This window comes from Eleginops maclovinus, chromosome 20 (assembly GCF_036324505.1).
Source record: "Eleginops maclovinus isolate JMC-PN-2008 ecotype Puerto Natales chromosome 20, JC_Emac_rtc_rv5, whole genome shotgun sequence".
NCBI lineage: Eukaryota > Metazoa > Chordata > Actinopteri > Perciformes > Eleginopidae > Eleginops > Eleginops maclovinus.
Window position 1 is genome coordinate 30,269,467 of NC_086368.1, and position 12,478 is coordinate 30,281,944.

General features: G+C 42.9%; 1 protein-coding gene across 2 annotated transcripts in view; it reads right to left on the reverse strand.

Annotated features, from left to right (window-relative positions):
- si:dkey-49n23.1 (semaphorin-3D) overlaps positions 1 to 10,785 on the reverse strand; it is a 61,946-nt gene extending 51,161 nt beyond the window's left edge. For both annotated transcript variants that reach the window (XM_063911025.1, XM_063911024.1), the window contains exon 1: positions 10,669 to 10,785. The gene's annotated coding sequence lies outside the window, so the exon portion shown is untranslated. The remainder of the gene's footprint in view (positions 1 to 10,668) is intronic.
- Between the last annotated feature and the right edge of the window lie 1,693 nt (positions 10,786 to 12,478).

Consider the following 12,478-nt stretch of genomic DNA (forward strand, 5'->3'; position numbering starts at 1 on the left):
AGTGAGGGATCCACTGAACGGTTGTATCCCTAAACACGGGTTTACATCCACATTTGTCCAAAATCTCATGACTCTATCATATTATCCTATGAGTGTGAAATTGACCTAATTAGCTAGGAGTTCTTGAGTTAAAGCCAGAGATGTGTTTTATTGAGTCATACCAACGAGTCCAAGAGCCAGAAATCTCTCCAGGGGGATCCCACCACTGAGCCTGATGTAATGTAATCCATGTCCAATCTGTCATTTATCAACCAAATTAATGTGAGCGCAACGGCCAACGTGGGAAAGTCCCAGGTTTAAAACTTGTCCTTGAACACAACACAATATCCAACAAAAACAAAATCTGTTAAAAAGAATTTCCTTCCTTATCTTTAGATTCATGAACGTTAAATATAATGTACTGTAACTGAGTGTGTGTGTGTGTGTGTGTGTTTGTGTGTAAGCGAGAGAGAGTGAAATACACACACACACACACCTTTTCAGCTGCAACAATGGCCTCCAAAATAAAATCCTTTATGTCAACTACATTGTCTCGCAGAAAGTCAAATAAACTTCTCTTCCTCATTTCCCCGTGTGAGCGTGCTAAGATGTACAGTGTGTGTGTGTGTGTGTGTGTGTGTGTGTGTGTGTGTGTGTGTGTGTGTGTGTGTGTGTGTGTGTGTGTATGTGTGTGTGTGTGTGTGTGTGTGTGTGTAGACAAAACACAGGCCAGCAGGGAGCAGACAGTGATGTACGGTGTGTGCAGAAGGACACAAACACGCTGTACTGTAAGCAGAATGTGAAGTCTAAATATGTATGTGTGTGTGTGTGTGTGTGTGTGTATGCGTGTGCGTGTGTGTGTGTCTTGTTTTAAAATGCAACACATGATCCAGTGTACAGCTCATTGATCTGGTATTTGTTGGATAGTTTTAGCACTGCAATTGAGTTATTTACACACATGTGTACCACAGCTGGGAACTGGAACGGTGGTACTGGGTATGGTGGTGAGGGCAGGGTGTGTGCAGGGCAACTCGTACAGCTGCTAATCTAATTCATGCTTTATCAACAGGTATTCAAAGGGAAAGGTAGCTGGGAAAACCATGCAGAAAGATGGTGTGTGTGTGTGTGTGTGTGTGTGTGTGTGTGTGTGTGTGTGTGTGTGTGTGTGTGTGTGTGTGTGTGTGTGTGTGTGTGTGTTGCTTGGCGCCAGCTGTGCGCTTGGTTCAGATGTTTCTGAGAGGAAGGAAGTGTTTGTCTTGGCAGAGATGTTTTATTGTTGCCTCCCTCCTGATAACAGCTTATTAATTAGTCTGTAGGACGAACACAATGATAGAGTCTGAAGGCGCTGTGTGTGTGTGTGTGTGTGTGTGTGTGTGTGTGTGTGTGTGTGTGTGTGTGTGTGTGTGTGTGTGTGTGTGTGTGTGTGTGTGACCTGCCTGCCTGCCTGCCTGCCTGCCTGCCTGCCTGCCTGCCTGCCTGCCTGCCCGCCCGCCCACCCATCAACCTGTGATGCTCTTCACTGGTTGAAACCATGAGAATTGATTGAAACAGATCTTGATTCCTGTGTGTGCAGCTCAGGTCTGGCTGTGATGCAGAGTGAGCGTCCAGTAACATGTCAACACGGTATTAACACGGATGAGGTCATGTCTAGACTGCATGTTGATATCAGGGGAAACCTTACAACGTGGTTCTGTGAAGAACTTCAAAACTCAGCAGCAAGCAGACAGACATATTTGACCCCACAGTCTGACCCTAAGATATAACTACCAATCTCTAGGCATGTTTTTATAACTTTGCACCGAGGCACGCTAGCTGTTTCCATCCGTTTCCAGTCTTTGTGCTAAGCTAAGCTAACCATCTGTTGCTTCGAACTGATATGAGAGTGGGATTTTGACGTCTAACTCTCACCAATACTTTTGACACATCCAGCCTCTAAATACTGCTCTTTGGATTTTGTCCGTATTGCAATAAACCTTCGCTTAGCTCCAGCCCAGTCTCAAAGCTCTTATCCTGCAGAGCTCGGTCCGACTCCTCTTCTCTTGATGACCCCGGCACCTCAGAGTTAATCTCCTCCTTTGTTACCCTGCAGGCCCCCCCCCCTCCCCCCATCATCTCCGGCCGCTGACCCACTGGGCCCCGACCTCGGGCTGAACATCCTCTGTCAGCTGACAGATAAACCCTGTCCTGAGGCTAGCCCGGGTGGTCTGCAGTCAGAAGGAGTTTAAATACTCTATCCTCAACACTGTCACTCCTTGAGAATGACATGAAAGATTTTATACTCAGCAACATTTAGAGACGCCCTACTGCGTCTCTATAGGTTTGAGTGCATGTAAAGGGTCTGCAGAGGCTAGACAAGCAGTGTGTCCCTCGCTCACTATCACACACTCAGGAAACAGCAGAGCAGGAAGGAAAAACAACACACACACACACACACACACACACACACACACACACACACACACACACACACACACACACACACACACACACACACACACACACACACACACACACACACACACACACACACACACACACACACACACACACACACACACACACACACACACACACACACACACACACACACACACACACACACACTTACTTTTTTACACAATGAATGAGCTCTGGCTCTCTCTCTTCAGGGTGTGTGTGTGTGTGTGTGTGTGTTTCCAGGTCTCTAAACACAAGAGGCTACCACAGCCGGATAACTGTGGGTTGGAGGAGGAAGAAGAAGAGGAGGGGATTTTTTTAATAACACGAGAAGATGAAGAGGATGTTATTCTGGGCTCTTCATCGATGTGATGTCTGCATATTTGGTGTGTGTGTGTGTGTGTGTGTGTGTGTGTGTGTGTGTGTGTGTGTGTGTGTGTGTGTGTGTGTGTGTGGTTATTCTGTGATGATGAAACTCTGAGTAACTGGTGCAGTCACCTGCTATCGTTCACTCAGCGCGGGGTGCAGGGGGGGGGCCGGCTGCTGGACGGCGAGAGGGGGATTCATTTGTGGTTTCTCAGCTTGACTCTGAGCCGGGAGAATAAGGGAGGGTCCGACCGCCTCCCCTCCCTCAGCAGCTACTGAGGAAAGCGCTTAACCTCCACTTTCCCCAGGCGGAGCAGCAAAGCTCTGCAGGGAGGAGAGGGGTCTGTGCACATCCATCACCCCAGGACTCATACACCAGGTGAGGCTGTAAAATAAGCACTTTAGAAACAAACGCTCGGAGGAAGAAGAGAAGCTGCGTAAATCATTACTTCTAGCAGGGAAGAAGAAGAAGAAGTCAACTGTGCAAGACTTCAGATTAAACTCCTCAGGAGGGAGGGGTCGGGATGTACAGGGTCTCTGTGGACGCTTCACTTCAGCCTCACAGAGGAACGACTGTGGTGGACATTGTGGGTCCAACTGAAGGTGGGCAGTGCGGATGACACCAACAAATGCCCTAAAATCGTTTGGGTATTTGCAATTTAGTAATGGCTCACATTGCATCGTGGTGATGGGTTCGGTGCCCATGTGATTCAGTTTCACCGTGGAGATCGTCCTGTGTGAAATTGGCAGATATATATTGGTCGATCGGATTCCATATTACCATGAGGGAATCGTTTGATGTTCAGGCTTCTTTCTTTTCTCTAGGGAAAAGTCTGGGACCGATCACTGACTCGTATCTTGGTTTTGAGAGATAAACGTCTGGCTGCAGCCCAAGCTGAAGCGGTTAGATCTGAAGGACCACGTCTTGATTCAACGCTGATTGGCTGTCTTTGTTTTCCTTTAAAGGCCGATCATATTCATGTTGGGGTTAACAAATCCCACACAACCCGTCCCAAAAACCATCATTCAGGCCGTTATCTTTCTCTGGTTCTCTGGAAAACAGCTGGAGGTGCAGCTGGACTACAGCATCAGAACAGGAGCATGCTGGGGCCTTTCAGCTTAGCGTGCATACGGCAAAGGACAACAACTACTTCAGGTTACCTGAGAGCGTTGACTGCATGAGTTATATCCCAATGTTCCTGAGTGCTTGGGTCACAGATCCACAACACATTGGCCTTTAGATGGATCTGGGGGGGTAGAAGGAGCTGACCGAGGTATCGGCACTGAGCACACACACCTCCGGCATCTGACCGGGATGCCTCCTGGACTCTGAGGCATTTCAGGTATGTCCAACTGGAACGAGACCCCGGGGTCAACCCATAGTACGCTGCACAGATTCATTATCCCATCGGGGAGGGGCGGGGGGAGGCCTCTGGATCCTGCAGGAGGGGCTGCAGGAAACAGGGAGGGGGGCATCTGGACCATAGACCCCATACCTTGCTTCGATTTGTATTGGAGGGTGAAAGCATACTTTTTCAAATAAAGGCACCAAAGGAAAAGAAAATGCAATATTACCTCAGACTAATGTACTCAGTACTCCCTTCCTCTAGCATCTGTCCTTTTTCTTTAACCGCAATAGAGACAGATAGAGTCGGAGGATGAAACCCTCTATATTACTCACACACATGCACACAGCAGAGCACACACAGTGAAATTAGTCCTCTGCATTTAACCCATCCTAGTGCTAGGAGCAGTGGGCAGCTATTGTGCAGCGCCCGGGGAGCAATGGGGAGGGGGGATTGGAGGTGTCCGGTGCCTTACTCAAGGGCACCACAGCAGGGCCTAGGAGGTGAACTGGGACCTCTCCAAGTAGCAGTCCACTTTCCATATATTAGGTCTGTTCGGGGACTTGAACCGGCGACCCTACGATTCCCAGTCAAGCCCCCACTGACTGAGCCACTGCTGGAAATCAACTCTGACGGACTGAAAATCAACACTTCCAGCTGATTATTCCCAGGAAAAGTACTCCAGCCTTTCCTGTGATTGGTCGGCTTTAATGAGATGTGAAAAATGTACAGAAAGAATTTAAATGGTGTAAAATCGAGAACAATTTCAGTTACAAAGAGAAGCTACGGGAAATGAAACGAGGAAAACACGACTTGTGATTAAACTAAAGGAACTATGTTTGGAGAAAGGTACATCATGCATAAAGTGAATTACAATTGTTTGGGGGTCTTTTATTCAATTGTTAGGACCCCCACCAAGAACCTCAGGTGCTTTGCTCGGTTTCTGGTTTTCCATCAGAAGCTTTACAGACAAACTGCTGGCCTGAAGAGGATCCAAATCACAGGGCAAATACGTGAGTTTAATTAACACTGCAAGATAGGGAGGGCATTTCTGATGCATTCATGGTGACACTCTAAATACTAACCCCGACACACCTGAATGCAGCATGTGACTTGGCGGAGTTCTCATCTCTCCAAATTGTTCTTTGATGATGATGTATATGTCGTCCTTTAAAGCCTGATGTTTTAGGGTTAGGGTTGGATAAAGGAAAGACCTGCAAACACACACTACAGTTCAATGGTTGGACCATCTAATAAAAACCTGATTTATCGAAAGTTATCCAAAGAATTTGTTCGGGAATTTCCTCCAGCTTCCCTACGGAGATATAAACCGTGCACAGGTGACTCTTTGGCCACGTCCCTGACACCGTGCACGCCGTCTGCTCCTGCATTAAAAGTGATGAAGAGTCTCGGAGGGTGTTCGCTCGGTCTCACGGCTCACCTTAGTGTTTATCACACAGCGGGGACACGCAGCCGACGACATGTTTATGAATACAGACGGTCCGGGGTCACATAAAAGCTTCACACAGATTTGTATTCTGTTATCGCACAGCCGCAGTTGCACACACACACACACACACACACACACACACACACACACACACACACACACACACACACACACACACCATATATATATATGGAAACACACCGAGGCATCCAGTGGGAGCTGAAGACATTAGTAGACTATAAATAAGTGATCTGAAACCATTTTGATAAATATTTACTCTTTGTTTTGAAGAAACACAAAATGGTGTATTTCCAGAGTAAGGATCTGCTGCCATAAGCTGCTTTTATTGTGCATTGTTCTCTTAATTGACCTTAATTGGCTCAATGAACATCATGCTGTACTGAACAAGACTTCACCCGAGGGATCGAGACCACAAATTCATCAGGAAAATTATAACTTAAGCAAGGCTCATTTCTCACAGACTTCACACAATAAGACTTGCTCCACTCACGCTGATTTATGGTCCTCTGTTTTAAATTGGACCTTAATTAACTCAATGGACAACATGCTGCACTGAAGAAGACTTAAATCTACAGACTGAGACCACAAACTCATCAGGAAAATGTTTACTGAGGTATTAAATCAAGAGAAGGAGGTTAATCTTTCTCGTAGACTTCTATACAATCTGAGTTACCCGGCTTTCTTTGCCTTTTCATCTGTTTTTAAAGAAGGGCTATAAATTACCATCATGTTGTGTTGAATAAGACTTAAAACTAGAGATCGAGACAACAAACTCATCAGGAAAATTATAACTTAAGCAAGGCTCATTTTCTCTCATAGACTTCTATGCAATTTTGACTTATGCTGCTTTATCGTCTGGTTTAAAATGGGACCATACTTTACTAAATGGACATCGTACTGTATTGAACAACACTTCAAACTAGAGATTGAGATAGTCTTCTATCCAATCTGACAACAACTGTTTGTAAATAGGGAATTTGACCTTAATTTACTAAATGGACATCATGCTGTACTGAAGAAGACTCAAATCTAGAGACTAGCACCATGTGACCTATCGTTGCAGCCCTGTACGTGTTCTGTTTAATATCCTTTATATCATCCAACTTCAATATCCAGGATTCTGACTTTTGAAGGTGTCACACTGGGATTTGGGAACATTATGGACGGAATGTTTTTTCCCTTTTCTTCGATTAACCCATAAAAAATAGGCTCCTACGTCTCTGTGCGTCTGACCTATACTGGTTTCAGGAGTGCACATACAGTATTCCCTCAATGCCCTTTGCAGCAATTACATTCTGACAGGTTGGAAATTGATTTAATGCTTCCGGTTCAACAAGAAAGCCAACGTTGATCTGAGGAGTTTCTGCCTCGGGGAAACAGCCTCTCCCTGTCCGGCCGCAGAAACACATATGGAGAGGTCAGAAGAAGGATGGAGGACAGAGACGCCTCCAAACCATGGAGAATCAGAAGCACATTTCAGAGAGGCATATGAGAGACACGATCAAAGAGAGGAAGAGAGACAGGGTCTGGTCTGACCGCAGGCGATGTACACTTTGCTTTATACTGTTTAATGTAATACAGGCTTCAGAGAAACCTTCCTGTGTCTGGAGGTTCCAATCCCATAACAGCCAACCCGCAGGATGTCTTCAGAGGCAAGGCAGGTTTATTTATAAAGCACATTTCAACAATTCAAAGTGAATCATTTCCTCATAGGCTTCTATACAATATGACCTCCTTTAACAACCAGAGGAGTCGCCCGTAATTTACTGAATAGACATTATGCTGTTTGACAGAAGACTTGAAACTAAAGATTAGGACTGTAAACTCATCAAGAAACGTAATAAATCAAGTGAGAAGCAAGAAAAAATGATCATAGACTTCTAGGCAATATGTTCTTTTATCAACCAGAGGATTTGCCTATGAGGAACCGACATATACAGAATGAACATCATGCTGTATTAAAGAAGACTTTGAACTACAGACTAAGATAAACTCATCAAGGTGAGAATCAAGAAACATTTCTCGTAGACTTCTATGCAATCTTACTTTTTGTAACACCCAAAAGGAACCATAATTGACTAAATGAACACCTGGGATTGAGACCTTAAACACATCAGGAAAACGATTACTGTGGCATCAAGTGAGAATTAAGGACTTTTTTCTGGTAGTCTTCTATGCAATCTGACCTGTTTTAACAACCAGTGCAGACGCCTATAAGGAACCCTTCCAAACTAAACATCATGCCCCAAACGGAGAACCATCTTCTTCCAACGTGTTTAACATCAAGCAACGATGCAAGATATTCCTTTAGAAAACCCAAACTTCCAAACCCAGATCAGGAGAGGAAGCGGTCCGCTTTGAACGCCCCTCCCCCCCCGGCCGGCAGCCTATCAGATAAGACTTAATCTGTGTTGACTTTACTGACTGGATTGAGTTTCTGAAAGCCTGCAGCGTGCTGCGCGATCTCTATCTGCTGAAACCTCTTTCTGTCACTTTCTCTTTACATCACCTCTCGCTCAGTCGCTCAAGTGCTCACTTCCTCCGGCTGCTCACCTTGAGTTGAAGTTAAGTTTCCACTGGCTTTCACTCGGCAGCCTGCAGATAAAGCTGGTGTAATGTGACCTCCACTAAAGAGCTCTGACTGAGAGCGAGTCAAGTGTCTCTGACAGGATTTACTCTACAGGTTCACTGCTGAGGGTTTAATGAGCTAATTTATTCACACTTCCTGACAAAGACAAGTTAAAAAACAGTTCCGTTTTTGACATTTTCTGGTAAACCTCCACTTCAGACTCCAGAGCATGTGGAGAATGAGTTTTCAGATCCATAAAGTTAGTGAAATATAGAAGTCCTGCAATCAGAACAAGTGAGTGAACTCATGCTGGTTGAAGAAGACTTGAAACTACAGATTGAGACGAGAAGCTCCTCAGGAAAATGATTACTGAGGAGATCACACACACACACACACACACACACACACACACACACACACACACACACACACACACACACACACACACACACACACACACACACACACACACACACACACACACACACACACACACACACACACACACACACACACACACACAGGAAACAGCAGTCCCACTGTCAGATTGTACAGCAGAGGGTGTGTTGAACTCCATAACAGAAAAGGCAGGGACAATGGGGGGGGGGGGGGGGTAGTCACAGACAGAGAGACGTTTCTGTCTTCAGTAAATCAGCGGAGAGTTTGGGAATCTTAGAAGTGTTTCGTTTTCCTTTCAGCCGCTTCAATTCATTCAGCCCGCCCTTTACACTGGGCTCTCTGACTCAGGGACACTCAGCAGGACCAAAGGGATCTCTCTCAGACTCAGGGACACTCAGGTGGACCAAAGGGATCTCTCTCAGACTCAGGGACACTCAGGTGGACCAAAGGGATCTCTCTCTGACTCAGGGACACTCAGGTGGACCAAAGGGATCTCTGTCTGACTCAGGGACACTCAGGTGGACCAAAGGGATCTCGCTCTGACTCAGGGACACTCAGGTGGACCAAAGGGATCTCTGTCTGACTCAGGGACACTCAGGTGGACCAAAGTGGTCTCTCTCTGACTCAGGGACACTCAGGTGGACCAAAGTGATCTCTGTCTGACTTAGGGACACTCAGGTGGACCAAGGGATCTCTGTCTGACTCAGGGACACTCAGGTGGACCAAAGGGATCTCTGTCTGACTTAGGGACACTCAGGTGGACCAAAGGGATCTCTGTCTGACTCAGGGACACTCAGGTGGACCAAAGGATCTCTGTCTGACTCAGGGACACTCAGGTGGACCAAAGTGTCTCTCTCTGACTCAGGGACACTCAGGTGGACCAAAGTGATTCTGAATGGAGTACAGAAGTATTCCTCGTGTTCCTGCACCTCCTCACACACCCCTGGAAACATTTCACTGACAAACAAACCACACACACCTCTTAAAAAAGGCATGGCATTCACTCACCTCACAAACACTTACTCTAACTCCTGGAAGCTAATAAATAACCCCAAAATATTCAACACACACTCCTGGAAACTCATTACCTACCTAAAATACTCACACAAAACTACTGGAATGTCATAGATAGTCACAACATATCATCTAACAACTGCTTGAAAATCCACAATATCAGATAGAAACTCATGGAAACTCTTTTATGTTTGCCAAATTGTAGTCCAAAAAGCCCTGGAAACTCCAGGACACATGGGAGCTTATTCAAATTCACAAAAAAAGTCTACAAAATCATGGAAAGTAATTCATTATCTCTAAATATCCTCCAAAACTAATCCAAAAACTCCTGGAAACTCAACATATATCACAAAACATACAAACTCTTGGAAGCTCTACTATCCCCAAACTCCTACCTCTTTTAGTCCCAAAATACAACAAAAAAGTCAAATAAACTCATTAAAACTCACCAAACATCTCACTGCATCTTCTGGAAACTCATTTGTAGTCAAAGAGTATTTTTTTAAAATCACTAAATATTCTCAAACTCCTGGAAACTGATTTTGAATCCCCACATTTCATCCAAAAACTCCTGGAAACTCATTACTACTTTGAAATATCATCAGAGACTCTACTGTTTATTACAACGTGTACAAAAACTGTATCTTTTTAGAACCAAAATATCATCAGAAATGTCAAATTCACTCATTAAAATTCACCAAATATCTTACTGCATCTCCTGGTAACCCATTTCTACTCGAAAATGAATTAAACATCACAAAATATCCTCCAGAAACTCCTGGGAACTCATGAAGAATCCCCCGAAGAACTACAAGACCTCCTGGAAACTGATTTTTAGTCGCTTATTTTAAATCCACAAAATATTTCACAGGAAATCCTGGATCTTCTTCAATGAGCGAAAACTCAGACTACAAGAAACCCTTGAATTCTAAGACGGGAAGTTGATTGAGCAGTGAAGCTGAACATCAGACATTTTGGGGGAATTTAAAGACAAGTTGAGAGAAATTAAACTCTTTCTGTTTCTCCTCTCACTAAACACCAGCTCCTCAGACTTTAATTAAGACTGCAGAATAAAGGCTTTCACTCACCGAGCAGAAATCCGTCTGATATTCCGTGATGATGCACCGTCAGAGTGACCTGGTCAGTGTTTACCGGACTGAGTCTGCCGGTCAGTGTTTACCGGACTGAGTCTACCTGCAGTTTAAAGCGGAGACATGTGGGAGGAGAGGCAACTCAGGCCGCCTTCAGGGACCGCTCGGAAAATCCATCCTCAGAAATAACTGTCAAATCCCAAAGTTAAGACACTTAATTGTAAATACTTTATACATCCCTTTTTATATCATAGGGTGTTATGTTTCCTCTCTATCTGTACTGCTGTGACAATGTACATTTCCCATCTGTGGGACGAATAAGGACACACAGGATTCTGATGTATCCTGTTTAATCATTAAACAAAATACCATCCGTAGTATTTACTCTTTAATTCATTATTATTATTATAATTATTATTATAATTATTATTATAATTATTATTATTATTATTATTATTATTAGTAGTAGTAGTATTATTATCATTATTATTATTATTATTATTATTATTATTATTATTATTATTATTATTAGTATTATTATTATTATAATTATTATAATTATTATTATAATTATTATTATTATTATTATTATTAGTATTATTATCATTATAATTATTATTATAATTATTATTATAATTATTAGTATTATTATCATTATTATTATTATTATTATTATTATTATTATTATTATTATTATTATTATTCATTTGTGTATTATATGTATTATAATTCATTTTATTTTCATGTTGTCAGGAGGTATTTCTGCATGATAATTTAAAATATAGTTATTATTATTAGTTTTATTATATTCATTGTTGGAAGGTTTTTAGAACAGACTAAAAGATGTATTAATATAATAATATAGGTATTGTTGTTTATATCCTATGATTGTTGTAATTATAATTAGTAATATTAATTATTCCAAAGACATTTCAATGGATTAAATAATATTTGGCCTAAAAAAAAATGATGCAATTTAAAGTATAAATATAAACTTCCTGAAATAAATCTTTTAGTCTTTCAACACTTTCCTCTGATGTTCTTATTGTCCCCAATTGTTCCTGCATGTTTATCAAAACAAACACACTTCTCAACTTTCAGGGAAAAGATGACGACGCTACATCTTGAATTGCCATATTTCCCACAGTACATGATGTCCGTAAACATGCCTTCAGAACTGCAACCAGAGCGCCACCGTGTGGTCACTGCGTGCAGGTTCCTAAAGCCAATCCAACGTTCTGTGGTACTGTATTCCGACCTTATTAAAGTGACCTGTCCACACACACACACACACACACACACACACACACACACACACACACACACACACACACACACACACACACACACACACACACACACACACACACACATCCTGCCCCGTGACTAATATGTTAATTAAGGGTCTTTGTAGGAGTTCAAAATGTATGTCCTGATAATTATTGAGAGGAGAATTTGGATAAAAATATTTCACATTTACTCGCTCACCTCAGAAATACTAACCCAAACTCCTGGAAAATCCTTCCTTACCAGAAATACTCACAGAAACGTAATTATAGTCAAAACATATCATCTAAAAACTCGTTGAAACTCTGAAATATCACACAGAAACTCCTGGAAACGTGTTTATAGTGGCAAAATTGTAACTCAATAATTACAAAACGTCCGACCAAAAGACTCCATAACTCCTTCATATTCCAAACATCAACGACAAAGTCTCCTGAAAGCTTATCAAAATTCACAAAATATGGACCCAGAACTTCTGGAAACTCGTTTATAATCACAAAACATTTCAGTCAGGGACAGT